The sequence below is a fragment of the Salvelinus fontinalis genome, unplaced genomic scaffold (genome assembly GCF_029448725.1).
Source record: "Salvelinus fontinalis isolate EN_2023a unplaced genomic scaffold, ASM2944872v1 scaffold_1756, whole genome shotgun sequence".
Classification (NCBI taxonomy): domain Eukaryota; kingdom Metazoa; phylum Chordata; class Actinopteri; order Salmoniformes; family Salmonidae; genus Salvelinus; species Salvelinus fontinalis.
The window spans coordinates 1-22795 of NW_026601965.1; the positions used below are offsets into that span (position 1 = coordinate 1).

Below are 22795 nucleotides of genomic sequence, written 5' to 3' on the forward strand. Positions count from 1 at the left end.
AAAACAGTCCTTCCTCCCCGTCGGGGAATTGAACCCCGGTCTCCCGCGTGACAGGCGGGGATACTCACCACTATACTAACGAGGAGCACATGGGTTGGCCATTTGAAAATAAGTGGAGCATTGGTACTAACCCTAAATGTGGAGTGTTGGGCGTTAACCCTTCTATCAAAAACATCTGTAGAGACTGAATGGTTAGAGCTAGAAACTAGTATGACCCGTCTCTGGAAAGCTGAGACTCGCACGAACACGTACATGTAATCGATTCTGCTCTATACCGCTCACAAGCCAGGCAATAGCGGTTAGAAGGTGAGGCGCTTGTGGGAAATCCCAGGACATTGTTGTCACAAATGCCAAACTCAAGACAGTTGTCACTGACTAGTTGGATATTCGTTTCCCATTTAACAACTTAAACCTTGCACAAAGTAAATCACCTCACACTGGAAATCTACAATGGATTCACCAAAGTCTACTGAGAATGCGTAAATGTCCAAAGTGTAAATGAAAGCAAACTCTGATTTTTCAAGAGTCAGATGAGAATTCTACCAAGAACAGAGTTTTCTGTTAGCCTGGCAATCTAACAGAGATTTCTTTCCCAGGGATTTGGATACTTGTCGAAATTACATGTTCAAAACTTGCTGCATTGGCCGGGAATCGAACCCGGGCCTCCCGCGTGGCAGGCGAGAATTCTACCACTGAACAACCAATGCCTTGCAAAGCAGTGATAACCCCAAAGGCTGGAAATCGTATCATAAAGCTTAAATTCCAAGCATATTTTCTGCTTTGTGGGCTCAGTGACATTGTACACCCTAACAAAACAGTCCTTCCTCCCCGTCGGGGAATTGAACCCCGGTCTCCCGCGTGACAGGCGGGGATACTCACCACTATACTAACGAGGAGCACATGGGTTGGCCATTTGAAAATAAGTGGAGCATTGGTACTAACCCTAAATGTGGAGTGTTGGGCGTTAACCCTTCTATCAAAAACATCTGTAGAGACTGAATGGTTAGAGCTAGAAACTAGTATGACCCGTCTCTGGAAAGCTGAGACTCGCACGAACACGTACATGTAATCGATTCTGCTCTATACCGCTCACAAGCCAGGCAATAGCGGTTAGAAGGTGAGGCGCTTGTGGGAAATCCCAGGACATTGTTGTCACAAATGCCAAACTCAAGACAGTTGTCACTGACTAGTTGGATATTCGTTTCCCATTTAACAACTTAAACCTTGCACAAAGTAAATCACCTCACACTGGAAATCTACAATGGATTCACCAAAGTCTACTGAGAATGCGTAAATGTCCAAAGTGTAAATGAAAGCAAACTCTGATTTTTCAAGAGTCAGATGAGAATTCTACCAAGAACAGAGTTTTCTGTTAGCCTGGCAATCTAACAGAGATTTCTTTCCCAGGGATTTGGATACTTGTCGAAATTACATGTTCAAAACTTGCTGCATTGGCCGGGAATCGAACCCGGGCCTCCCGCGTGGCAGGCGAGAATTCTACCACTGAACAACCAATGCCTTGCAAACCAGTGATAACCCCAAAGGCTGGAAATCGTATCATAAAGCTTAAATTCCAAGGATATTTTCTGCTTTGTGGGCTCAGTGACATTGTACACCCTAACAAAACAGTCCTTCCTCCCCGTCGGGGAATTGAACCCCGGTCTCCCGCGTGACAGGCGGGGATACTCACCACTATACTAACGAGGAGCACATGGGTTGGCCATTTGAAAATAAGTGGAGCATTGGTACTAACCCTAAATGTGGAGTGTTGGGCGTTAACCCTTCTATCAAAAACATCTGTAGAGACTGAATGGTTAGAGCTAGAAACTAGTATGACCCGTCTCTGGAAAGCTGAGACTCGCACGAACACGTACATGTAATCGATTCTGCTCTATACCGCTCACAAGCCAGGCAATAGCGGTTAGAAGGTGAGGCGCTTGTGGGAAATCCCAGGACATTGTTGTCACAAATGCCAAACTCAAGACAGTTGTCACTGACTAGTTGGATATTCGTTTCCCATTTAACAACTTAAACCTTGCACAAAGTAAATCACCTCACACTGGAAATCTACAATGGATTCACCAAAGTCTACTGAGAATGCGTAAATGTCCAAAGTGTAAATGAAAGCAAACTCTGATTTTTCAAGAGTCAGATGAGAATTCTACCAAGAACAGAGTTTTCTGTTAGCCTGGCAATCTAACAGAGATTTCTTTCCCAGGGATTTGGATACTTGTCGAAATTACATGTTCAAAACTTGCTGCATTGGCCGGGAATCGAACCCGGGCCTCCCGCGTGGCAGGCGAGAATTCTACCACTGAACAACCAATGCCTTGCAAACCAGTGATAACCCCAAAGGCTGGAAATCGTATCATAAAGCTTAAATTCAAAGGATATTTTCTGCTTTGTGGGCTCAGTGACATTGTACACCCTAACAAAACAGTCCTTCCTCCCCGTCGGGGAATTGAACCCCGGTCTCCTGCGTGACAGGCGGGGATACTCACCACTATACTAACGAGGAGCACATGGGTTGGCCATTTGAAAATAAGTGGAGCATTGGTACTAACCCTAAATGTGGAGTGTTGGGCGTTAACCCTTCTATCAAAAACATCTGTAGAGACTGAATGGTTAGAGCTAGAAACTAGTATGACCCGTCTCTGGAAAGCTGAGACTCGCACGAACACGTACATGTAATCGATTCTGCTCTATACCGCTCACAAGCCAGGCAATAGCGGTTAGAAGGTGAGGCGCTTGTGGGAAATCCCAGGACATTGTTGTCACAAATGCCAAACTCAAGACAGTTGTCACTGACTAGTTGGATATTCGTTTCCCATTTAACAACTTAAACCTTGCACAAAGTAAATCACCTCACACTGGAAATCTACAATGGATTCACCAAAGTCTACTGAGAATGCGTAAATGTCCAAAGTGTAAATGAAAGCAAACTCAGATTTTTCAAGAGTCAGATGAGAATTCTACCAAGAACAGAGTTTTCTGTTAGCCTGGCAATCTAACAGAGATTTCTTTCCCAGGGATTTGGATACTTGTCGAAATTACATGTTCAAAACTTGCTGCATTGGCCGGGAATCGAACCCGGGCCTCCCGCGTGGCAGGCGAGAATTCTACCACTGAACAACCAATGCCTTGCAAACCAGTGATAACCCCAAAGGCTGGAAATCGTATCATAAAGCTTAAATTCAAAGGATATTTTCTGCTTTGTGGGCTCAGTGACATTGTACACCCTAACAAAACAGTCCTTCCTCCCCGTCGGGGAATTGAACCCCGGTCTCCCGCGTGACAGGCGGGGATACTCACCACTATACTAACGAGGAGCACATGGGTTGGCCATTTGAAAATAAGTGGAGCATTGGTACTAACCCTAAATGTGGAGTGTTGGGCGTTAACCCTTCTATCAAAAACATCTGTAGAGACTGAATGGTTAGAGCTAGAAACTAGTATGACCCGTCTCTGGAAAGCTGAGACTCGCACGAACACGTACATGTAATCGATTCTGCTCTATACCGCTCACAAGCCAGGCAATAGCGGTTAGAAGGTGAGGCGCTTGTGGGAAATCCCAGGACATTGTTGTCACAAATGCCAAACTCAAGACAGTTGTCACTGACTAGTTGGATATTCGTTTCCCATTTAACAACTTAAACCTTGCACAAAGTAAATCACCTCACACTGGAAATCTACAATGGATTCACCAAAGTCTACTGAGAATGCGTAAATGTCCAAAGTGTAAATGAAAGCAAACTCAGATTTTTCAAGAGTCAGATGAGAATTCTACCAAGAACAGAGTTTTCTGTTAGCCTGGCAATCTAACAGAGATTTCTTTCCCAGGGATTTGGATACTTGTCGAAATTACATGTTCAAAACTTGCTGCATTGGCCGGGAATCGAACCCGGGCCTCCCGCGTGGCAGGCGAGAATTCTACCACTGAACAACCAATGCCTTGCAAACCAGTGATAACCCCAAAGGCTGGAAATCGTATCATAAAGCTTAAATTCAAAGGATATTTTCTGCTTTGTGGGCTCAGTGACATTGTACACCCTAACAAAACAGTCCTTCCTCCCCGTCGGGGAATTGAACCCCGGTCTCCCGCGTGACAGGCGGGGATACTCACCACTATACTAACGAGGAGCACATGGGTTGGCCATTTGAAAATAAGTGGAGCATTGGTACTAACCCTAAATGTGGAGTGTTGGGCGTTAACCCTTCTATCAAAAACATCTGTAGAGACTGAATGGTTAGAGCTAGAAACTAGTATGACCCGTCTCTGGAAAGCTGAGACTCGCACGAACACGTACATGTAATCGATTCTGCTCTATACCGCTCACAAGCCAGGCAATAGCGGTTAGAAGGTGAGGCGCTTGTGGGAAATCCCAGGACATTGTTGTCACAAATGCCAAACTCAAGACAGTTGTCACTGACTAGTTGGATATTCGTTTCCCATTTAACAACTTAAACCTTGCACAAAGTAAATCACCTCACACTGGAAATCTACAATGGATTCACCAAAGTCTACTGAGAATGCGTAAATGTCCAAAGTGTAAATGAAAGCAAACTCAGATTTTTCAAGAGTCAGATGAGAATTCTACCAAGAACAGAGTTTTCTGTTAGCCTGGCAATCTAACAGAGATTTCTTTCCCAGGGATTTGGATACTTGTCGAAATTACATGTTCAAAACTTGCTGCATTGGCCGGGAATCGAACCCGGGCCTCCCGCGTGGCAGGCGAGAATTCTACCACTGAACAACCAATGCCTTGCAAACCAGTGATAACCCCAAAGGCTGGAAATCGTATCATAAAGCTTAAATTCAAAGGATATTTTCTGCTTTGTGGGCTCAGTGACATTGTACACCCTAACAAAACAGTCCTTCCTCCCCGTCGGGGAATTGAACCCCGGTCTCCTGCGTGACAGGCGGGGATACTCACCACTATACTAACGAGGAGCACATGGGTTGGCCATTTGAAAATAAGTGGAGCATTGGTACTAACCCTAAATGTGGAGTGTTGGGCGTTAACCCTTCTATCAAAAACATCTGTAGAGACTGAATGGTTAGAGCTAGAAACTAGTATGACCCGTCTCTGGAAAGCTGAGACTCGCACGAACACGTACATGTAATCGATTCTGCTCTATACCGCTCACAAGCCAGGCAATAGCGGTTAGAAGGTGAGGCGCTTGTGGGAAATCCCAGGACATTGTTGTCACAAATGCCAAACTCAAGACAGTTGTCACTGACTAGTTGGATATTCGTTTCCCATTTAACAACTTAAACCTTGCACAAAGTAAATCACCTCACACTGGAAATCTACAATGGATTCACCAAAGTCTACTGAGAATGCGTAAATGTCCAAAGTGTAAATGAAAGCAAACTCAGATTTTTCAAGAGTCAGATGAGAATTCTACCAAGAACAGAGTTTTCTGTTAGCCTGGCAATCTAACAGAGATTTCTTTCCCAGGGATTTGGATACTTGTCGAAATTACATGTTCAAAACTTGCTGCATTGGCCGGGAATCGAACCCGGGCCTCCCGCGTGGCAGGCGAGAATTCTACCACTGAACAACCAATGCCTTGCAAACCAGTGATAACCCCAAAGGCTGGAAATCGTATCATAAAGCTTAAATTCAAAGGATATTTTCTGCTTTGTGGGCTCAGTGACATTGTACACCCTAACAAAACAGTCCTTCCTCCCCGTCGGGGAATTGAACCCCGGTCTCCTGCGTGACAGGCGGGGATACTCACCACTATACTAACGAGGAGCACATGGGTTGGCCATTTGAAAATAAGTGGAGCATTGGTACTAACCCTAAATGTGGAGTGTTGGGCGTTAACCCTTCTATCAAAAACATCTGTAGAGACTGAATGGTTAGAGCTAGAAACTAGTATGACCCGTCTCTGGAAAGCTGAGACTCGCACGAACACGTACATGTAATCGATTCTGCTCTATACCGCTCACAAGCCAGGCAATAGCGGTTAGAAGGTGAGGCGCTTGTGGGAAATCCCAGGACATTGTTGTCACAAATGCCAAACTCAAGACAGTTGTCACTGACTAGTTGGATATTCGTTTCCCATTTAACAACTTAAACCTTGCACAAAGTAAATCACCTCACACTGGAAATCTACAATGGATTCACCAAAGTCTACTGAGAATGCGTAAATGTCCAAAGTGTAAATGAAAGCAAACTCAGATTTTTCAAGAGTCAGATGAGAATTCTACCAAGAACAGAGTTTTCTGTTAGCCTGGCAATCTAACAGAGATTTCTTTCCCAGGGATTTGGATACTTGTCGAAATTACATGTTCAAAACTTGCTGCATTGGCCGGGAATCGAACCTGGGCCTCCCGCGTGGCAGGCGAGAATTCTACCACTGAACAACCAATGCCTTGCAAACCAGTGATAACCCCAAAGGCTGGAAATCGTATCATAAAGCTTAAATTCAAAGGATATTTTCTGCTTTGTGGGCTCAGTGACATTGTACACCCTAACAAAACAGTCCTTCCTCCCCGTCGGGGAATTGAACCCCGGTCTCCTGCGTGACAGGCGGGGATACTCACCACTATACTAACGAGGAGCACATGGGTTGGCCATTTGAAAATAAGTGGAGCATTGGTACTAACCCTAAATGTGGAGTGTTGGGCGTTAACCCTTCTATCAAAAACATCTGTAGAGACTGAATGGTTAGAGCTAGAAACTAGTATGACCCGTCTCTGGAAAGCTGAGACTCGCACGAACACGTACATGTAATCGATTCTGCTCTATACCGCTCACAAGCCAGGCAATAGCGGTTAGAAGGTGAGGCGCTTGTGGGAAATCCCAGGACATTGTTGTCACAAATGCCAAACTCAAGACAGTTGTCACTGACTAGTTGGATATTCGTTTCCCATTTAACAACTTAAACCTTGCACAAAGTAAATCACCTCACACTGGAAATCTACAATGGATTCACCAAAGTCTACTGAGAATGCGTAAATGTCCAAAGTGTAAATGAAAGCAAACTCAGATTTTTCAAGAGTCAGATGAGAATTCTACCAAGAACAGAGTTTTCTGTTAGCCTGGCAATCTAACAGAGATTTCTTTCCCAAGGATTTGGATACTTGTCGAAATTACATGTTCAAAACTTGCTGCATTGGCCGGGAATCAAACCTGGGCCTCCCGCGTGGCAGGCGGGAATTCTACCACTGAACAACCAATGCCTTGCAAACCAGTGATAACCCCAAAGGCTGGAAATCGTATCATAAAGCTTAAATTCAAAGGATATTTTCTGCTTTGTGGGCTCAGTGACATTGTACACCCTAACAAAACAGTCCTTCCTCCCCGTCGGGGAATTGAACCCCGGTCTCCCGCGTGACAGGCGGGGATACTCACCACTATACTAACGAGGAGCACATGGGTTGGCCATTTGAAAATAAGTGGAGCATTGGTACTAACCCTAAATGTGGAGTGTTGGGCGTTAACCCTTCTATCAAAAACATCTGTAGAGACTGAATGGTTAGAGCTAGAAACTAGTATGACCCGTCTCTGGAAAGCTGAGACTCGCACGAACACGTACATGTAATCGATTCTGCTCTATACCGCTCACAAGCCAGGCAATAGCGGTTAGAAGGTGAGGCGCTTGTGGGAAATCCCAGGACATTGTTGTCACAAATGCCAAACTCAAGACAGTTGTCACTGACTAGTTGGATATTCGTTTCCCATTTAACAACTTAAACCTTGCACAAAGTAAATCACCTCACACTGGAAATCTACAATGGATTCACCAAAGTCTACTGAGAATGCGTAAATGTCCAAAGTGTAAATGAAAGCAAACTCAGATTTTTCAAGAGTCAGATGAGAATTCTACCAAGAACAGAGTTTTCTGTTAGCCTGGCAATCTAACAGAGATTTCTTTCCCAGGGATTTGGATACTTGTCGAAATTACATGTTCAAAACTTGCTGCATTGGCCGGGAATCGAACCCGGGCCTCCCGCGTGGCAGGCGAGAATTCTACCACTGAACAACCAATGCCTTGCAAACCAGTGATAACCCCAAAGGCTGGAAATCGTATCATAAAGCTTAAATTCAAAGGATATTTTCTGCTTTGTGGGCTCAGTGACATTGTACACCCTAACAAAACAGTCCTTCCTCCCCGTCGGGGAATTGAACCCCGGTCTCCTGCGTGACAGGCGGGGATACTCACCACTATACTAACGAGGAGCACATGGGTTGGCCATTTGAAAATAAGTGGAGCATTGGTACTAACCCTAAATGTGGAGTGTTGGGCGTTAACCCTTCTATCAAAAACATCTGTAGAGACTGAATGGTTAGAGCTAGAAACTAGTATGACCCGTCTCTGGAAAGCTGAGACTCGCACGAACACGTACATGTAATCGATTCTGCTCTATACCGCTCACAAGCCAGGCAATAGCGGTTAGAAGGTGAGGCGCTTGTGGGAAATCCCAGGACATTGTTGTCACAAATGCCAAACTCAAGACAGTTGTCACTGACTAGTTGGATATTCGTTTCCCATTTAACAACTTAAACCTTGCACAAAGTAAATCACCTCACACTGGAAATCTACAATGGATTCACCAAAGTCTACTGAGAATGCGTAAATGTCCAAAGTGTAAATGAAAGCAAACTCTGATTTTTCAAGAGTCAGATGAGAATTCTACCAAGAACAGAGTTTTCTGTTAGCCTGGCAATCTAACAGAGATTTCTTTCCCAGGGATTTGGATACTTGTCGAAATTACATGTTCAAAACTTGCTGCATTGGCCGGGAATCGAACCCGGGCCTCCCGCGTGGCAGGCGAGAATTCTACCACTGAACAACCAATGCCTTGCAAAGCAGTGATAACCCCAAAGGCTGGAAATCGTATCATAAAGCTTAAATTCCAAGCATATTTTCTGCTTTGTGGGCTCAGTGACATTGTACACCCTAACAAAACAGTCCTTCCTCCCCGTCGGGGAATTGAACCCCGGTCTCCCGCGTGACAGGCGGGGATACTCACCACTATACTAACGAGGAGCACATGGGTTGGCCATTTGAAAATAAGTGGAGCATTGGTACTAACCCTAAATGTGGAGTGTTGGGCGTTAACCCTTCTATCAAAAACATCTGTAGAGACTGAATGGTTAGAGCTAGAAACTAGTATGACCCGTCTCTGGAAAGCTGAGACTCGCACGAACACGTACATGTAATCGATTCTGCTCTATACCGCTCACAAGCCAGGCAATAGCGGTTAGAAGGTGAGGCGCTTGTGGGAAATCCCAGGACATTGTTGTCACAAATGCCAAACTCAAGACAGTTGTCACTGACTAGTTGGATATTCGTTTCCCATTTAACAACTTAAACCTTGCACAAAGTAAATCACCTCACACTGGAAATCTACAATGGATTCACCAAAGTCTACTGAGAATGCGTAAATGTCCAAAGTGTAAATGAAAGCAAACTCTGATTTTTCAAGAGTCAGATGAGAATTCTACCAAGAACAGAGTTTTCTGTTAGCCTGGCAATCTAACAGAGATTTCTTTCCCAGGGATTTGGATACTTGTCGAAATTACATGTTCAAAACTTGCTGCATTGGCCGGGAATCGAACCCGGGCCTCCCGCGTGGCAGGCGAGAATTCTACCACTGAACAACCAATGCCTTGCAAAGCAGTGATAACCCCAAAGGCTGGAAATCGTATCATAAAGCTTAAATTCCAAGCATATTTTCTGCTTTGTGGGCTCAGTGACATTGTACACCCTAACAAAACAGTCCTTCCTCCCCGTCGGGGAATTGAACCCCGGTCTCCCGCGTGACAGGCGGGGATACTCACCACTATACTAACGAGGAGCACATGGGTTGGCCATTTGAAAATAAGTGGAGCATTGGTACTAACCCTAAATGTGGAGTGTTGGGCGTTAACCCTTCTATCAAAAACATCTGTAGAGACTGAATGGTTAGAGCTAGAAACTAGTATGACCCGTCTCTGGAAAGCTGAGACTCGCACGAACACGTACATGTAATCGATTCTGCTCTATACCGCTCACAAGCCAGGCAATAGCGGTTAGAAGGTGAGGCGCTTGTGGGAAATCCCAGGACATTGTTGTCACAAATGCCAAACTCAAGACAGTTGTCACTGACTAGTTGGATATTCGTTTCCCATTTAACAACTTAAACCTTGCACAAAGTAAATCACCTCACACTGGAAATCTACAATGGATTCACCAAAGTCTACTGAGAATGCGTAAATGTCCAAAGTGTAAATGAAAGCAAACTCTGATTTTTCAAGAGTCAGATGAGAATTCTACCAAGAACAGAGTTTTCTGTTAGCCTGGCAATCTAACAGAGATTTCTTTCCCAGGGATTTGGATACTTGTCGAAATTACATGTTCAAAACTTGCTGCATTGGCCGGGAATCGAACCCGGGCCTCCCGCGTGGCAGGCGAGAATTCTACCACTGAACAACCAATGCCTTGCAAAGCAGTGATAACCCCAAAGGCTGGAAATCGTATCATAAAGCTTAAATTCCAAGCATATTTTCTGCTTTGTGGGCTCAGTGACATTGTACACCCTAACAAAACAGTCCTTCCTCCCCGTCGGGGAATTGAACCCCGGTCTCCCGCGTGACAGGCGGGGATACTCACCACTATACTAACGAGGAGCACATGGGTTGGCCATTTGAAAATAAGTGGAGCATTGGTACTAACCCTAAATGTGGAGTGTTGGGCGTTAACCCTTCTATCAAAAACATCTGTAGAGACTGAATGGTTAGAGCTAGAAACTAGTATGACCCGTCTCTGGAAAGCTGAGACTCGCACGAACACGTACATGTAATCGATTCTGCTCTATACCGCTCACAAGCCAGGCAATAGCGGTTAGAAGGTGAGGCGCTTGTGGGAAATCCCAGGACATTGTTGTCACAAATGCCAAACTCAAGACAGTTGTCACTGACTAGTTGGATATTCGTTTCCCATTTAACAACTTAAACCTTGCACAAAGTAAATCACCTCACACTGGAAATCTACAATGGATTCACCAAAGTCTACTGAGAATGCGTAAATGTCCAAAGTGTAAATGAAAGCAAACTCTGATTTTTCAAGAGTCAGATGAGAATTCTACCAAGAACAGAGTTTTCTGTTAGCCTGGCAATCTAACAGAGATTTCTTTCCCAGGGATTTGGATACTTGTCGAAATTACATGTTCAAAACTTGCTGCATTGGCCGGGAATCGAACCCGGGCCTCCCGCGTGGCAGGCGAGAATTCTACCACTGAACAACCAATGCCTTGCAAAGCAGTGATAACCCCAAAGGCTGGAAATCGTATCATAAAGCTTAAATTCCAAGCATATTTTCTGCTTTGTGGGCTCAGTGACATTGTACACCCTAACAAAACAGTCCTTCCTCCCCGTCGGGGAATTGAACCCCGGTCTCCCGCGTGACAGGCGGGGATACTCACCACTATACTAACGAGGAGCACATGGGTTGGCCATTTGAAAATAAGTGGAGCATTGGTACTAACCCTAAATGTGGAGTGTTGGGCGTTAACCCTTCTATCAAAAACATCTGTAGAGACTGAATGGTTAGAGCTAGAAACTAGTATGACCCGTCTCTGGAAAGCTGAGACTCGCACGAACACGTACATGTAATCGATTCTGCTCTATACCGCTCACAAGCCAGGCAATAGCGGTTAGAAGGTGAGGCGCTTGTGGGAAATCCCAGGACATTGTTGTCACAAATGCCAAACTCAAGACAGTTGTCACTGACTAGTTGGATATTCGTTTCCCATTTAACAACTTAAACCTTGCACAAAGTAAATCACCTCACACTGGAAATCTACAATGGATTCACCAAAGTCTACTGAGAATGCGTAAATGTCCAAAGTGTAAATGAAAGCAAACTCTGATTTTTCAAGAGTCAGATGAGAATTCTACCAAGAACAGAGTTTTCTGTTAGCCTGGCAATCTAACAGAGATTTCTTTCCCAGGGATTTGGATACTTGTCGAAATTACATGTTCAAAACTTGCTGCATTGGCCGGGAATCGAACCCGGGCCTCCCGCGTGGCAGGCGAGAATTCTACCACTGAACAACCAATGCCTTGCAAAGCAGTGATAACCCCAAAGGCTGGAAATCGTATCATAAAGCTTAAATTCCAAGCATATTTTCTGCTTTGTGGGCTCAGTGACATTGTACACCCTAACAAAACAGTCCTTCCTCCCCGTCGGGGAATTGAACCCCGGTCTCCCGCGTGACAGGCGGGGATACTCACCACTATACTAACGAGGAGCACATGGGTTGGCCATTTGAAAATAAGTGGAGCATTGGTACTAACCCTAAATGTGGAGTGTTGGGCGTTAACCCTTCTATCAAAAACATCTGTAGAGACTGAATGGTTAGAGCTAGAAACTAGTATGACCCGTCTCTGGAAAGCTGAGACTCGCACGAACACGTACATGTAATCGATTCTGCTCTATACCGCTCACAAGCCAGGCAATAGCGGTTAGAAGGTGAGGCGCTTGTGGGAAATCCCAGGACATTGTTGTCACAAATGCCAAACTCAAGACAGTTGTCACTGACTAGTTGGATATTCGTTTCCCATTTAACAACTTAAACCTTGCACAAAGTAAATCACCTCACACTGGAAATCTACAATGGATTCACCAAAGTCTACTGAGAATGCGTAAATGTCCAAAGTGTAAATGAAAGCAAACTCTGATTTTTCAAGAGTCAGATGAGAATTCTACCAAGAACAGAGTTTTCTGTTAGCCTGGCAATCTAACAGAGATTTCTTTCCCAGGGATTTGGATACTTGTCGAAATTACATGTTCAAAACTTGCTGCATTGGCCGGGAATCGAACCCGGGCCTCCCGCGTGGCAGGCGAGAATTCTACCACTGAACAACCAATGCCTTGCAAAGCAGTGATAACCCCAAAGGCTGGAAATCGTATCATAAAGCTTAAATTCCAAGCATATTTTCTGCTTTGTGGGCTCAGTGACATTGTACACCCTAACAAAACAGTCCTTCCTCCCCGTCGGGGAATTGAACCCCGGTCTCCCGCGTGACAGGCGGGGATACTCACCACTATACTAACGAGGAGCACATGGGTTGGCCATTTGAAAATAAGTGGAGCATTGGTACTAACCCTAAATGTGGAGTGTTGGGCGTTAACCCTTCTATCAAAAACATCTGTAGAGACTGAATGGTTAGAGCTAGAAACTAGTATGACCCGTCTCTGGAAAGCTGAGACTCGCACGAACACGTACATGTAATCGATTCTGCTCTATACCGCTCACAAGCCAGGCAATAGCGGTTAGAAGGTGAGGCGCTTGTGGGAAATCCCAGGACATTGTTGTCACAAATGCCAAACTCAAGACAGTTGTCACTGACTAGTTGGATATTCGTTTCCCATTTAACAACTTAAACCTTGCACAAAGTAAATCACCTCACACTGGAAATCTACAATGGATTCACCAAAGTCTACTGAGAATGCGTAAATGTCCAAAGTGTAAATGAAAGCAAACTCTGATTTTTCAAGAGTCAGATGAGAATTCTACCAAGAACAGAGTTTTCTGTTAGCCTGGCAATCTAACAGAGATTTCTTTCCCAGGGATTTGGATACTTGTCGAAATTACATGTTCAAAACTTGCTGCATTGGCCGGGAATCGAACCCGGGCCTCCCGCGTGGCAGGCGAGAATTCTACCACTGAACAACCAATGCCTTGCAAAGCAGTGATAACCCCAAAGGCTGGAAATCGTATCATAAAGCTTAAATTCCAAGCATATTTTCTGCTTTGTGGGCTCAGTGACATTGTACACCCTAACAAAACAGTCCTTCCTCCCCGTCGGGGAATTGAACCCCGGTCTCCCGCGTGACAGGCGGGGATACTCACCACTATACTAACGAGGAGCACATGGGTTGGCCATTTGAAAATAAGTGGAGCATTGGTACTAACCCTAAATGTGGAGTGTTGGGCGTTAACCCTTCTATCAAAAACATCTGTAGAGACTGAATGGTTAGAGCTAGAAACTAGTATGACCCGTCTCTGGAAAGCTGAGACTCGCACGAACACGTACATGTAATCGATTCTGCTCTATACCGCTCACAAGCCAGGCAATAGCGGTTAGAAGGTGAGGCGCTTGTGGGAAATCCCAGGACATTGTTGTCACAAATGCCAAACTCAAGACAGTTGTCACTGACTAGTTGGATATTCGTTTCCCATTTAACAACTTAAACCTTGCACAAAGTAAATCACCTCACACTGGAAATCTACAATGGATTCACCAAAGTCTACTGAGAATGCGTAAATGTCCAAAGTGTAAATGAAAGCAAACTCTGATTTTTCAAGAGTCAGATGAGAATTCTACCAAGAACAGAGTTTTCTGTTAGCCTGGCAATCTAACAGAGATTTCTTTCCCAGGGATTTGGATACTTGTCGAAATTACATGTTCAAAACTTGCTGCATTGGCCGGGAATCGAACCCGGGCCTCCCGCGTGGCAGGCGAGAATTCTACCACTGAACAACCAATGCCTTGCAAAGCAGTGATAACCCCAAAGGCTGGAAATCGTATCATAAAGCTTAAATTCCAAGCATATTTTCTGCTTTGTGGGCTCAGTGACATTGTACACCCTAACAAAACAGTCCTTCCTCCCCGTCGGGGAATTGAACCCCGGTCTCCCGCGTGACAGGCGGGGATACTCACCACTATACTAACGAGGAGCACATGGGTTGGCCATTTGAAAATAAGTGGAGCATTGGTACTAACCCTAAATGTGGAGTGTTGGGCGTTAACCCTTCTATCAAAAACATCTGTAGAGACTGAATGGTTAGAGCTAGAAACTAGTATGACCCGTCTCTGGAAAGCTGAGACTCGCACGAACACGTACATGTAATCGATTCTGCTCTATACCGCTCACAAGCCAGGCAATAGCGGTTAGAAGGTGAGGCGCTTGTGGGAAATCCCAGGACATTGTTGTCACAAATGCCAAACTCAAGACAGTTGTCACTGACTAGTTGGATATTCGTTTCCCATTTAACAACTTAAACCTTGCACAAAGTAAATCACCTCACACTGGAAATCTACAATGGATTCACCAAAGTCTACTGAGAATGCGTAAATGTCCAAAGTGTAAATGAAAGCAAACTCTGATTTTTCAAGAGTCAGATGAGAATTCTACCAAGAACAGAGTTTTCTGTTAGCCTGGCAATCTAACAGAGATTTCTTTCCCAGGGATTTGGATACTTGTCGAAATTACATGTTCAAAACTTGCTGCATTGGCCGGGAATCGAACCCGGGCCTCCCGCGTGGCAGGCGAGAATTCTACCACTGAACAACCAATGCCTTGCAAAGCAGTGATAACCCCAAAGGCTGGAAATCGTATCATAAAGCTTAAATTCCAAGCATATTTTCTGCTTTGTGGGCTCAGTGACATTGTACACCCTAACAAAACAGTCCTTCCTCCCCGTCGGGGAATTGAACCCCGGTCTCCCGCGTGACAGGCGGGGATACTCACCACTATACTAACGAGGAGCACATGGGTTGGCCATTTGAAAATAAGTGGAGCATTGGTACTAACCCTAAATGTGGAGTGTTGGGCGTTAACCCTTCTATCAAAAACATCTGTAGAGACTGAATGGTTAGAGCTAGAAACTAGTATGACCCGTCTCTGGAAAGCTGAGACTCGCACGAACACGTACATGTAATCGATTCTGCTCTATACCGCTCACAAGCCAGGCAATAGCGGTTAGAAGGTGAGGCGCTTGTGGGAAATCCCAGGACATTGTTGTCACAAATGCCAAACTCAAGACAGTTGTCACTGACTAGTTGGATATTCGTTTCCCATTTAACAACTTAAACCTTGCACAAAGTAAATCACCTCACACTGGAAATCTACAATGGATTCACCAAAGTCTACTGAGAATGCGTAAATGTCCAAAGTGTAAATGAAAGCAAACTCTGATTTTTCAAGAGTCAGATGAGAATTCTACCAAGAACAGAGTTTTCTGTTAGCCTGGCAATCTAACAGAGATTTCTTTCCCAGGGATTTGGATACTTGTCGAAATTACATGTTCAAAACTTGCTGCATTGGCCGGGAATCGAACCCGGGCCTCCCGCGTGGCAGGCGAGAATTCTACCACTGAACAACCAATGCCTTGCAAAGCAGTGATAACCCCAAAGGCTGGAAATCGTATCATAAAGCTTAAATTCCAAGCATATTTTCTGCTTTGTGGGCTCAGTGACATTGTACACCCTAACAAAACAGTCCTTCCTCCCCGTCGGGGAATTGAACCCCGGTCTCCCGCGTGACAGGCGGGGATACTCACCACTATACTAACGAGGAGCACATGGGTTGGCCATTTGAAAATAAGTGGAGCATTGGTACTAACCCTAAATGTGGAGTGTTGGGCGTTAACCCTTCTATCAAAAACATCTGTAGAGACTGAATGGTTAGAGCTAGAAACTAGTATGACCCGTCTCTGGAAAGCTGAGACTCGCACGAACACGTACATGTAATCGATTCTGCTCTATACCGCTCACAAGCCAGGCAATAGCGGTTAGAAGGTGAGGCGCTTGTGGGAAATCCCAGGACATTGTTGTCACAAATGCCAAACTCAAGACAGTTGTCACTGACTAGTTGGATATTCGTTTCCCATTTAACAACTTAAACCTTGCACAAAGTAAATCACCTCACACTGGAAATCTACAATGGATTCACCAAAGTCTACTGAGAATGCGTAAATGTCCAAAGTGTAAATGAAAGCAAACTCTGATTTTTCAAGAGTCAGATGAGAATTCTACCAAGAACAGAGTTTTCTGTTAGCCTGGCAATCTAACAGAGATTTCTTTCCCAGGGATTTGGATACTTGTCGAAATTACATGTTCAAAACTTGCTGCATTGGCCGGGAATCGAACCCGGGCCTCCCGCGTGGCAGGCGAGAATTCTACCACTGAACAACCAATGCCTTGCAAAGCAGTGATAACCCCAAAGGCTGGAAATCGTATCATAAAGCTTAAATTCCAAGCATATTTTCTGCTTTGTGGGCTTAGTGACATTGTACACCCTAACAAAACAGTCCTTCCTCCCCGTCGGGGAATTGAACCCCGGTCTCCCGCGTGACAGGCGGGGATACTCACCACTATACTAACGAGGAGCACATGGGTTGGCCATTTGAAAATAAGTGGAGCATTGGTACTAACCCTAAATGTGGAGTGTTGGGCGTTAACCCTTCTATCAAAAACATCTGTAGAGACTGAATGGTTAGAGCTAGAAACTAGTATGACCCGTCTCTGGAAAGCTGAGACTCGCACGAACACGTACATGTAATCGATTCTGCTCTATACCGCTCACAAGCCAGGCAATAGCGGTTAGAAGGTGAGGCGCTTGTGGGAAATCCCAGGACATTGTTGTCACAAATGCCAAACTCAAGACAGTTGTCACTGACTAGTTGGATATTCGTTTCCCATTTAACAACTTAAACCTTGCACAAAGTAAATCACCTCACACTGGAAATCTACAATGGATTCACCAAAGTCTACTGAGAATGCGTAAATGTCCAAAGTGTAAATGAAAGCAAACTCTGATTTTTCAAGAGTCAGATGAGAATTCTACCAAGAACAGAGTTTTCTGTTAGCCTGGCAATCTAACAGAGATTTCTTTCCCAGGGATTTTGATACTTGTCGAAATTACATGTTCAAAACTTGCTGCATTGGCCGGGAATCGAACCCGGGCCTCCCCCGTGGCAGGCGAGAATTCTACCACTGAACATCCAATGCCTTGCAAAGCAGTGATAACCCCAAAGGCTGGAAATCGTATCATAAAGCTTAAATTCCAAGCATATTTTCTGCTTTGTGGGCTCAGTGACATTGTACACCCTAACAAAACAGTCCTTCCTCCCCGTCGGGGAATTGAACCCCGGTCTCCCGCGTGACAGGCGGGGATACTCACCACTATACTAACGAGGAGCACATGGGTTGGCCATTTGAAAATAAGTGGAGCATTGGTACTAACCCTAAATGTGGAGTGTTGGGCGTTAACCCTTCTATCAAAAACATCTGTAGAGACTGAATGGTTAGAGCTAGAAACTAGTATGACCCGTCTCTGGAAAGCTGAGACTCGCACGAACACGTACATGTAATCGATTCTGCTCTATACCGCTCACAAGCCAGGCAATAGCGGTTAGAAGGTGAGGCGCTTGTGGGAAATCCCAGGACATTGTTGTCACAAATGCCAAACTCAAGACAGTTGTCACTGACTAGTTGGATATTCGTTTCCCATTTAACAACTTAAACCTTGCACAAAGTAAATCACCTCACACTGGAAATCTACAATGGATTCACCAAAGTCTACTGAGAATGCGTAAATGTCCAAAGTGTAAATGAAAGCAAACTCTGATTTTTCAAGAGTCAGATGAGAATTCTACCAAGAACAGAGTTTTCTGTTAGCCTGGCAATCTAACAGAGATTTCTTTCCCAGGGATTTTGATACTTGTCGAAATTACATGTTCAAAACTTGCTGCATTGGCCGGGAATCGAACCCGGGCCTCCCCCGTGGCAGGCGAGAATTCTACCACTGAACATCCAATGCCTTGCAAAGCAGTGATAACCCCAAAGGCTGGAAATCGTATCATAAAGCTTAAATTCCAAGCATATTTTCTGCTTTGTGGGCTCAGTGACATTGTACACCCTAACAAAACAGTCCTTCCTCCCCGTCGGGGAATTGAACCCCGGTCTCCCGCGTGACAGGCGGGGATACTCACCACTATACTAACGAGGAGCACATGGGTTGGCCATTTGAAAATAAGTGGAGCATTGGTACTAACCCTAAATGTGGAGTGTTGGGCGTTAACCCTTCTATCAAAAACATCTGTAGAGACTGAATGGTTAGAGCTAGAAACTAGTATGACCCGTCTCTGGAAAGCTGAGACTCGCACGAACACGTACATGTAATCGATTCTGCTCTATACCGCTCACAAGCCAGGCAATAGCGGTTAGAAGGTGAGGCGCTTGTGGGAAATCCCAGGACATTGTTGTCACAAATGCCAAACTCAAGACAGTTGTCACTGACTAGTTGGATATTCGTTTCCCATTTAACAACTTAAACCTTGCACAAAGTAAATCACCTCACACTGGAAATCTACAATGGATTCACCAAAGTCTACTGAGAATGCGTAAATGTCCAAAGTGTAAATGAAAGCAAACTCTGATTTTTCAAGAGTCAGATGAGAATTCTACCAAGAACAGAGTTTTCTGTTAGCCTGGCAATCTAACAGAGATTTCTTTCCCAGGGATTTGGATACTTGTCGAAATTACATGTTCAAAACTTGCTGCATTGGCCGGGAATCGAACCCGGGCCTCCCGCGTGGCAGGCGAGAATTCTACCACTGAACAACCAATGCCTTGCAAAGCAGTGATAACCCCAAAGGCTGGAAATCGTATCATAAAGCTTAAATTCCAAGCATATTTTCTGCTTTGTGGGCTCAGTGACATTGTACACCCTAACAAAACAGTCCTTCCTCCCCGTCGGGGAATTGAACCCCGGTCTCCCGCGTGACAGGCGGGGATACTCACCACTATACTAACGAGGAGCACATGGGTTGGCCATTTGAAAATAAGTGGAGCATTGGTACTAACCCTAAATGTGGAGTGTTGGGCGTTAACCCTTCTATCAAAAACATCTGTAGAGACTGAATGGTTAGAGCTAGAAACTAGTATGACCCGTCTCTGGAAAGCTGAGACTCGCACGAACACGTACATGTAATCGATTCTGCTCTATACCGCTCACAAGCCAGGCAATAGCGGTTAGAAGGTGAGGCGCTTGTGGGAAATCCCAGGACATTGTTGTCACAAATGCCAAACTCAAGACAGTTGTCACTGACTAGTTGGATATTCGTTTCCCATTTAACAACTTAAACCTTGCACAAAGTAAATCACCTCACACTGGAAATCTACAATGGATTCACCAAAGTCTACTGAGAATGCGTAAATGTCCAAAGTGTAAATGAAAGCAAACTCTGATTTTTCAAGAGTCAGATGAGAATTCTACCAAGAACAGAGTTTTCTGTTAGCCTGGCAATCTAACAGAGATTTCTTTCCCAGGGATTTGGATACTTGTCGAAATTACATGTTCAAAACTTGCTGCATTGGCCGGGAATCGAACCCGGGCCTCCCGCGTGGCAGGCGAGAATTCTACCACTGAACAACCAATGCCTTGCAAAGCAGTGATAACCCCAAAGGCTGGAAATCGTATCATAAAGCTTAAATTCCAAGCATATTTTCTGCTTTGTGGGCTCAGTGACATTGTACACCCTAACAAAACAGTCCTTCCTCCCCGTCGGGGAATTGAACCCCGGTCTCCCGCGTGACAGGCGGGGATACTCACCACTATACTAACGAGGAGCACATGGGTTGGCCATTTGAAAATAAGTGGAGCATTGGTACTAACCCTAAATGTGGAGTGTTGGGCGTTAACCCTTCTATCAAAAACATCTGTAGAGACTGAATGGTTAGAGCTAGAAACTAGTATGACCCGTCTCTGGAAAGCTGAGACTCGCACGAACACGTACATGTAATCGATTCTGCTCTATACCGCTCACAAGCCAGGCAATAGCGGTTAGAAGGTGAGGCGCTTGTGGGAAATCCCAGGACATTGTTGTCACAAATGCCAAACTCAAGACAGTTGTCACTGACTAGTTGGATATTCGTTTCCCATTTAACAACTTAAACCTTGCACAAAGTAAATCACCTCACACTGGAAATCTACAATGGATTCACCAAAGTCTACTGAGAATGCGTAAATGTCCAAAGTGTAAATGAAAGCAAACTCTGATTTTTCAAGAGTCAGATGAGAATTCTACCAAGAACAGAGTTTTCTGTTAGCCTGGCAATCTAACAGAGATTTCTTTCCCAGGGATTTTGATACTTGTCGAAATTACATGTTCAAAACTTGCTGCATTGGCCGGGAATCGAACCCGGGCCTCCCCCGTGGCAGGCGAGAATTCTACCACTGAACATCCAATGCCTTGCAAAGCAGTGATAACCCCAAAGGCTGGAAATCGTATCATAAAGCTTAAATTCCAAGCATATTTTCTGCTTTGTGGGCTTAGTGACATTGTACACCCTAACAAAACAGTCCTTCCTCCCCGTCGGGGAATTGAACCCCGGTCTCCCGCGTGACAGGCGGGGATACTCACCACTATACTAACGAGGAGCACATGGGTTGGCCATTTGAAAATAAGTGGAGCATTGGTACTAACCCTAAATGTGGAGTGTTGGGCGTTAACCCTTCTATCAAAAACATCTGTAGAGACTGAATGGTTAGAGCTAGAAACTAGTATGACCCGTCTCTGGAAAGCTGAGACTCGCACGAACACGTACATGTAATCGATTCTGCTCTATACCGCTCACAAGCCAGGCAATAGCGGTTAGAAGGTGAGGCGCTTGTGGGAAATCCCAGGACATTGTTGTCACAAATGCCAAACTCAAGACAGTTGTCACTGACTAGTTGGATATTCGTTTCCCATTTAACAACTTAAACCTTGCACAAAGTAAATCACCTCACACTGGAAATCTACAATGGATTCACCAAAGTCTACTGAGAATGCGTAAATGTCCAAAGTGTAAATGAAAGCAAACTCTGATTTTTCAAGAGTCAGATGAGAATTCTACCAAGAACAGAGTTTTCTGTTAGCCTGGCAATCTAACAGAGATTTCTTTCCCAGGGATTTGGATACTTGTCGAAATTACATGTTCAAAACTTGCTGCATTGGCCGGGAATCGAACCCGGGCCTCCCGCGTGGCAGGCGAGAATTCTACCACTGAACAACCAATGCCTTGCAAAGCAGTGATAACCCCAAAGGCTGGAAATCGTATCATAAAGCTTAAATTCCAAGCATATTTTCTGCTTTGTGGGCTCAGTGACATTGTACACCCTAACAAAACAGTCCTTCCTCCCCGTCGGGGAATTGAACCCCGGTCTCCCGCGTGACAGGCGGGGATACTCACCACTATACTAACGAGGAGCACATGGGTTGGCCATTTGAAAATAAGTGGAGCATTGGTACTAACCCTAAATGTGGAGTGTTGGGCGTTAACCCTTCTATCAAAAACATCTGTAGAGACTGAATGGTTAGAGCTAGAAACTAGTATGACCCGTCTCTGGAAAGCTGAGACTCGCACGAACACGTACATGTAATCGATTCTGCTCTATACCGCTCACAAGCCAGGCAATAGCGGTTAGAAGGTGAGGCGCTTGTGGGAAATCCCAGGACATTGTTGTCACAAATGCCAAACTCAAGACAGTTGTCACTGACTAGTTGGATATTCGTTTCCCATTTAACAACTTAAACCTTGCACAAAGTAAATCACCTCACACTGGAAATCTACAATGGATTCACCAAAGTCTACTGAGAATGCGTAAATGTCCAAAGTGTAAATGAAAGCAAACTCTGATTTTTCAAGAGTCAGATGAGAATTCTACCAAGAACAGAGTTTTCTGTTAGCCTGGCAATCTAACAGAGATTTCTTTCCCAGGGATTTGGATACTTGTCGAAATTACATGTTCAAAACTTGCTGCATTGGCCGGGAATCGAACCCGGGCCTCCCGCGTGGCAGGCGAGAATTCTACCACTGAACAACCAATGCCTTGCAAAGCAGTGATAACCCCAAAGGCTGGAAATCGTATCATAAAGCTTAAATTCCAAGCATATTTTCTGCTTTGTGGGCTCAGTGACATTGTACACCCTAACAAAACAGTCCTTCCTCCCCGTCGGGGAATTGAACCCCGGTCTCCCGCGTGACAGGCGGGGATACTCACCACTATACTAACGAGGAGC

The 22795-nt window shown here is 44.8% G+C and overlaps 57 non-coding genes across 57 annotated transcripts; all 57 read right to left on the minus strand.

Annotated features, from left to right (window-relative positions):
* Nucleotides 1–13: 13 nt before the first annotated feature.
* Nucleotides 14–85, minus strand: trnad-guc (transfer RNA aspartic acid (anticodon GUC)). The gene has a single exon. It is a non-coding gene; the product is annotated as a tRNA-Asp (tRNA).
* Nucleotides 86–636: 551 nt separating this feature from the next.
* Nucleotides 637–707, minus strand: trnag-gcc (transfer RNA glycine (anticodon GCC)). The gene has a single exon. It is a non-coding gene; the product is annotated as a tRNA-Gly (tRNA).
* Nucleotides 708–824: 117 nt separating this feature from the next.
* trnad-guc (transfer RNA aspartic acid (anticodon GUC)) lies at nt 825–896 on the minus strand. The gene has a single exon. It is a non-coding gene; the product is annotated as a tRNA-Asp (tRNA).
* Nucleotides 897–1447: 551 nt separating this feature from the next.
* On the minus strand, nt 1448–1518 carry trnag-gcc (transfer RNA glycine (anticodon GCC)). Its single transcript has one exon. It is a non-coding gene; the product is annotated as a tRNA-Gly (tRNA).
* A 117-nt stretch (nt 1519–1635) lies between these two features.
* trnad-guc (transfer RNA aspartic acid (anticodon GUC)) lies at nt 1636–1707 on the minus strand. Its single transcript has one exon. It is a non-coding gene; the product is annotated as a tRNA-Asp (tRNA).
* A 551-nt stretch (nt 1708–2258) lies between these two features.
* On the minus strand, nt 2259–2329 carry trnag-gcc (transfer RNA glycine (anticodon GCC)). Its single transcript has one exon. It is a non-coding gene; the product is annotated as a tRNA-Gly (tRNA).
* A 117-nt stretch (nt 2330–2446) lies between these two features.
* On the minus strand, nt 2447–2518 carry trnad-guc (transfer RNA aspartic acid (anticodon GUC)). Its single transcript has one exon. It is a non-coding gene; the product is annotated as a tRNA-Asp (tRNA).
* Nucleotides 2519–3069: 551 nt separating this feature from the next.
* On the minus strand, nt 3070–3140 carry trnag-gcc (transfer RNA glycine (anticodon GCC)). The gene has a single exon. It is a non-coding gene; the product is annotated as a tRNA-Gly (tRNA).
* A 117-nt stretch (nt 3141–3257) lies between these two features.
* On the minus strand, nt 3258–3329 carry trnad-guc (transfer RNA aspartic acid (anticodon GUC)). Its single transcript has one exon. It is a non-coding gene; the product is annotated as a tRNA-Asp (tRNA).
* Nucleotides 3330–3880: 551 nt separating this feature from the next.
* trnag-gcc (transfer RNA glycine (anticodon GCC)) lies at nt 3881–3951 on the minus strand. The gene has a single exon. It is a non-coding gene; the product is annotated as a tRNA-Gly (tRNA).
* A 117-nt stretch (nt 3952–4068) lies between these two features.
* trnad-guc (transfer RNA aspartic acid (anticodon GUC)) lies at nt 4069–4140 on the minus strand. The gene has a single exon. It is a non-coding gene; the product is annotated as a tRNA-Asp (tRNA).
* Nucleotides 4141–4691: 551 nt separating this feature from the next.
* trnag-gcc (transfer RNA glycine (anticodon GCC)) lies at nt 4692–4762 on the minus strand. The gene has a single exon. It is a non-coding gene; the product is annotated as a tRNA-Gly (tRNA).
* A 117-nt stretch (nt 4763–4879) lies between these two features.
* Nucleotides 4880–4951, minus strand: trnad-guc (transfer RNA aspartic acid (anticodon GUC)). The gene has a single exon. It is a non-coding gene; the product is annotated as a tRNA-Asp (tRNA).
* Nucleotides 4952–5502: 551 nt separating this feature from the next.
* On the minus strand, nt 5503–5573 carry trnag-gcc (transfer RNA glycine (anticodon GCC)). Its single transcript has one exon. It is a non-coding gene; the product is annotated as a tRNA-Gly (tRNA).
* A 117-nt stretch (nt 5574–5690) lies between these two features.
* trnad-guc (transfer RNA aspartic acid (anticodon GUC)) lies at nt 5691–5762 on the minus strand. The gene has a single exon. It is a non-coding gene; the product is annotated as a tRNA-Asp (tRNA).
* A 551-nt stretch (nt 5763–6313) lies between these two features.
* On the minus strand, nt 6314–6384 carry trnag-gcc (transfer RNA glycine (anticodon GCC)). The gene has a single exon. It is a non-coding gene; the product is annotated as a tRNA-Gly (tRNA).
* Nucleotides 6385–6501: 117 nt separating this feature from the next.
* On the minus strand, nt 6502–6573 carry trnad-guc (transfer RNA aspartic acid (anticodon GUC)). Its single transcript has one exon. It is a non-coding gene; the product is annotated as a tRNA-Asp (tRNA).
* Nucleotides 6574–7124: 551 nt separating this feature from the next.
* Nucleotides 7125–7195, minus strand: trnag-gcc (transfer RNA glycine (anticodon GCC)). Its single transcript has one exon. It is a non-coding gene; the product is annotated as a tRNA-Gly (tRNA).
* Nucleotides 7196–7312: 117 nt separating this feature from the next.
* trnad-guc (transfer RNA aspartic acid (anticodon GUC)) lies at nt 7313–7384 on the minus strand. The gene has a single exon. It is a non-coding gene; the product is annotated as a tRNA-Asp (tRNA).
* Nucleotides 7385–7935: 551 nt separating this feature from the next.
* trnag-gcc (transfer RNA glycine (anticodon GCC)) lies at nt 7936–8006 on the minus strand. Its single transcript has one exon. It is a non-coding gene; the product is annotated as a tRNA-Gly (tRNA).
* Nucleotides 8007–8123: 117 nt separating this feature from the next.
* trnad-guc (transfer RNA aspartic acid (anticodon GUC)) lies at nt 8124–8195 on the minus strand. Its single transcript has one exon. It is a non-coding gene; the product is annotated as a tRNA-Asp (tRNA).
* Nucleotides 8196–8746: 551 nt separating this feature from the next.
* On the minus strand, nt 8747–8817 carry trnag-gcc (transfer RNA glycine (anticodon GCC)). Its single transcript has one exon. It is a non-coding gene; the product is annotated as a tRNA-Gly (tRNA).
* A 117-nt stretch (nt 8818–8934) lies between these two features.
* Nucleotides 8935–9006, minus strand: trnad-guc (transfer RNA aspartic acid (anticodon GUC)). Its single transcript has one exon. It is a non-coding gene; the product is annotated as a tRNA-Asp (tRNA).
* A 551-nt stretch (nt 9007–9557) lies between these two features.
* Nucleotides 9558–9628, minus strand: trnag-gcc (transfer RNA glycine (anticodon GCC)). The gene has a single exon. It is a non-coding gene; the product is annotated as a tRNA-Gly (tRNA).
* A 117-nt stretch (nt 9629–9745) lies between these two features.
* On the minus strand, nt 9746–9817 carry trnad-guc (transfer RNA aspartic acid (anticodon GUC)). The gene has a single exon. It is a non-coding gene; the product is annotated as a tRNA-Asp (tRNA).
* A 551-nt stretch (nt 9818–10368) lies between these two features.
* On the minus strand, nt 10369–10439 carry trnag-gcc (transfer RNA glycine (anticodon GCC)). The gene has a single exon. It is a non-coding gene; the product is annotated as a tRNA-Gly (tRNA).
* A 117-nt stretch (nt 10440–10556) lies between these two features.
* Nucleotides 10557–10628, minus strand: trnad-guc (transfer RNA aspartic acid (anticodon GUC)). The gene has a single exon. It is a non-coding gene; the product is annotated as a tRNA-Asp (tRNA).
* A 551-nt stretch (nt 10629–11179) lies between these two features.
* On the minus strand, nt 11180–11250 carry trnag-gcc (transfer RNA glycine (anticodon GCC)). Its single transcript has one exon. It is a non-coding gene; the product is annotated as a tRNA-Gly (tRNA).
* A 117-nt stretch (nt 11251–11367) lies between these two features.
* Nucleotides 11368–11439, minus strand: trnad-guc (transfer RNA aspartic acid (anticodon GUC)). Its single transcript has one exon. It is a non-coding gene; the product is annotated as a tRNA-Asp (tRNA).
* A 551-nt stretch (nt 11440–11990) lies between these two features.
* Nucleotides 11991–12061, minus strand: trnag-gcc (transfer RNA glycine (anticodon GCC)). Its single transcript has one exon. It is a non-coding gene; the product is annotated as a tRNA-Gly (tRNA).
* Nucleotides 12062–12178: 117 nt separating this feature from the next.
* trnad-guc (transfer RNA aspartic acid (anticodon GUC)) lies at nt 12179–12250 on the minus strand. The gene has a single exon. It is a non-coding gene; the product is annotated as a tRNA-Asp (tRNA).
* A 551-nt stretch (nt 12251–12801) lies between these two features.
* trnag-gcc (transfer RNA glycine (anticodon GCC)) lies at nt 12802–12872 on the minus strand. The gene has a single exon. It is a non-coding gene; the product is annotated as a tRNA-Gly (tRNA).
* A 117-nt stretch (nt 12873–12989) lies between these two features.
* trnad-guc (transfer RNA aspartic acid (anticodon GUC)) lies at nt 12990–13061 on the minus strand. The gene has a single exon. It is a non-coding gene; the product is annotated as a tRNA-Asp (tRNA).
* A 551-nt stretch (nt 13062–13612) lies between these two features.
* On the minus strand, nt 13613–13683 carry trnag-gcc (transfer RNA glycine (anticodon GCC)). Its single transcript has one exon. It is a non-coding gene; the product is annotated as a tRNA-Gly (tRNA).
* A 117-nt stretch (nt 13684–13800) lies between these two features.
* trnad-guc (transfer RNA aspartic acid (anticodon GUC)) lies at nt 13801–13872 on the minus strand. The gene has a single exon. It is a non-coding gene; the product is annotated as a tRNA-Asp (tRNA).
* A 551-nt stretch (nt 13873–14423) lies between these two features.
* On the minus strand, nt 14424–14494 carry trnag-gcc (transfer RNA glycine (anticodon GCC)). The gene has a single exon. It is a non-coding gene; the product is annotated as a tRNA-Gly (tRNA).
* Nucleotides 14495–14611: 117 nt separating this feature from the next.
* On the minus strand, nt 14612–14683 carry trnad-guc (transfer RNA aspartic acid (anticodon GUC)). The gene has a single exon. It is a non-coding gene; the product is annotated as a tRNA-Asp (tRNA).
* Nucleotides 14684–15234: 551 nt separating this feature from the next.
* trnag-gcc (transfer RNA glycine (anticodon GCC)) lies at nt 15235–15305 on the minus strand. The gene has a single exon. It is a non-coding gene; the product is annotated as a tRNA-Gly (tRNA).
* A 117-nt stretch (nt 15306–15422) lies between these two features.
* On the minus strand, nt 15423–15494 carry trnad-guc (transfer RNA aspartic acid (anticodon GUC)). The gene has a single exon. It is a non-coding gene; the product is annotated as a tRNA-Asp (tRNA).
* A 551-nt stretch (nt 15495–16045) lies between these two features.
* trnag-gcc (transfer RNA glycine (anticodon GCC)) lies at nt 16046–16116 on the minus strand. Its single transcript has one exon. It is a non-coding gene; the product is annotated as a tRNA-Gly (tRNA).
* Nucleotides 16117–16233: 117 nt separating this feature from the next.
* trnad-guc (transfer RNA aspartic acid (anticodon GUC)) lies at nt 16234–16305 on the minus strand. The gene has a single exon. It is a non-coding gene; the product is annotated as a tRNA-Asp (tRNA).
* Nucleotides 16306–16856: 551 nt separating this feature from the next.
* On the minus strand, nt 16857–16927 carry trnag-gcc (transfer RNA glycine (anticodon GCC)). The gene has a single exon. It is a non-coding gene; the product is annotated as a tRNA-Gly (tRNA).
* Nucleotides 16928–17044: 117 nt separating this feature from the next.
* trnad-guc (transfer RNA aspartic acid (anticodon GUC)) lies at nt 17045–17116 on the minus strand. The gene has a single exon. It is a non-coding gene; the product is annotated as a tRNA-Asp (tRNA).
* Nucleotides 17117–17667: 551 nt separating this feature from the next.
* Nucleotides 17668–17738, minus strand: trnag-gcc (transfer RNA glycine (anticodon GCC)). The gene has a single exon. It is a non-coding gene; the product is annotated as a tRNA-Gly (tRNA).
* A 117-nt stretch (nt 17739–17855) lies between these two features.
* On the minus strand, nt 17856–17927 carry trnad-guc (transfer RNA aspartic acid (anticodon GUC)). Its single transcript has one exon. It is a non-coding gene; the product is annotated as a tRNA-Asp (tRNA).
* Nucleotides 17928–18478: 551 nt separating this feature from the next.
* Nucleotides 18479–18549, minus strand: trnag-gcc (transfer RNA glycine (anticodon GCC)). Its single transcript has one exon. It is a non-coding gene; the product is annotated as a tRNA-Gly (tRNA).
* A 117-nt stretch (nt 18550–18666) lies between these two features.
* Nucleotides 18667–18738, minus strand: trnad-guc (transfer RNA aspartic acid (anticodon GUC)). The gene has a single exon. It is a non-coding gene; the product is annotated as a tRNA-Asp (tRNA).
* A 551-nt stretch (nt 18739–19289) lies between these two features.
* Nucleotides 19290–19360, minus strand: trnag-gcc (transfer RNA glycine (anticodon GCC)). The gene has a single exon. It is a non-coding gene; the product is annotated as a tRNA-Gly (tRNA).
* A 117-nt stretch (nt 19361–19477) lies between these two features.
* On the minus strand, nt 19478–19549 carry trnad-guc (transfer RNA aspartic acid (anticodon GUC)). The gene has a single exon. It is a non-coding gene; the product is annotated as a tRNA-Asp (tRNA).
* A 551-nt stretch (nt 19550–20100) lies between these two features.
* trnag-gcc (transfer RNA glycine (anticodon GCC)) lies at nt 20101–20171 on the minus strand. The gene has a single exon. It is a non-coding gene; the product is annotated as a tRNA-Gly (tRNA).
* A 117-nt stretch (nt 20172–20288) lies between these two features.
* Nucleotides 20289–20360, minus strand: trnad-guc (transfer RNA aspartic acid (anticodon GUC)). Its single transcript has one exon. It is a non-coding gene; the product is annotated as a tRNA-Asp (tRNA).
* Nucleotides 20361–20911: 551 nt separating this feature from the next.
* On the minus strand, nt 20912–20982 carry trnag-gcc (transfer RNA glycine (anticodon GCC)). Its single transcript has one exon. It is a non-coding gene; the product is annotated as a tRNA-Gly (tRNA).
* Nucleotides 20983–21099: 117 nt separating this feature from the next.
* On the minus strand, nt 21100–21171 carry trnad-guc (transfer RNA aspartic acid (anticodon GUC)). The gene has a single exon. It is a non-coding gene; the product is annotated as a tRNA-Asp (tRNA).
* Nucleotides 21172–21722: 551 nt separating this feature from the next.
* Nucleotides 21723–21793, minus strand: trnag-gcc (transfer RNA glycine (anticodon GCC)). The gene has a single exon. It is a non-coding gene; the product is annotated as a tRNA-Gly (tRNA).
* A 117-nt stretch (nt 21794–21910) lies between these two features.
* On the minus strand, nt 21911–21982 carry trnad-guc (transfer RNA aspartic acid (anticodon GUC)). The gene has a single exon. It is a non-coding gene; the product is annotated as a tRNA-Asp (tRNA).
* Nucleotides 21983–22533: 551 nt separating this feature from the next.
* trnag-gcc (transfer RNA glycine (anticodon GCC)) lies at nt 22534–22604 on the minus strand. Its single transcript has one exon. It is a non-coding gene; the product is annotated as a tRNA-Gly (tRNA).
* A 117-nt stretch (nt 22605–22721) lies between these two features.
* On the minus strand, nt 22722–22793 carry trnad-guc (transfer RNA aspartic acid (anticodon GUC)). The gene has a single exon. It is a non-coding gene; the product is annotated as a tRNA-Asp (tRNA).
* Between the last annotated feature and the right edge of the window lie 2 nt (nt 22794–22795).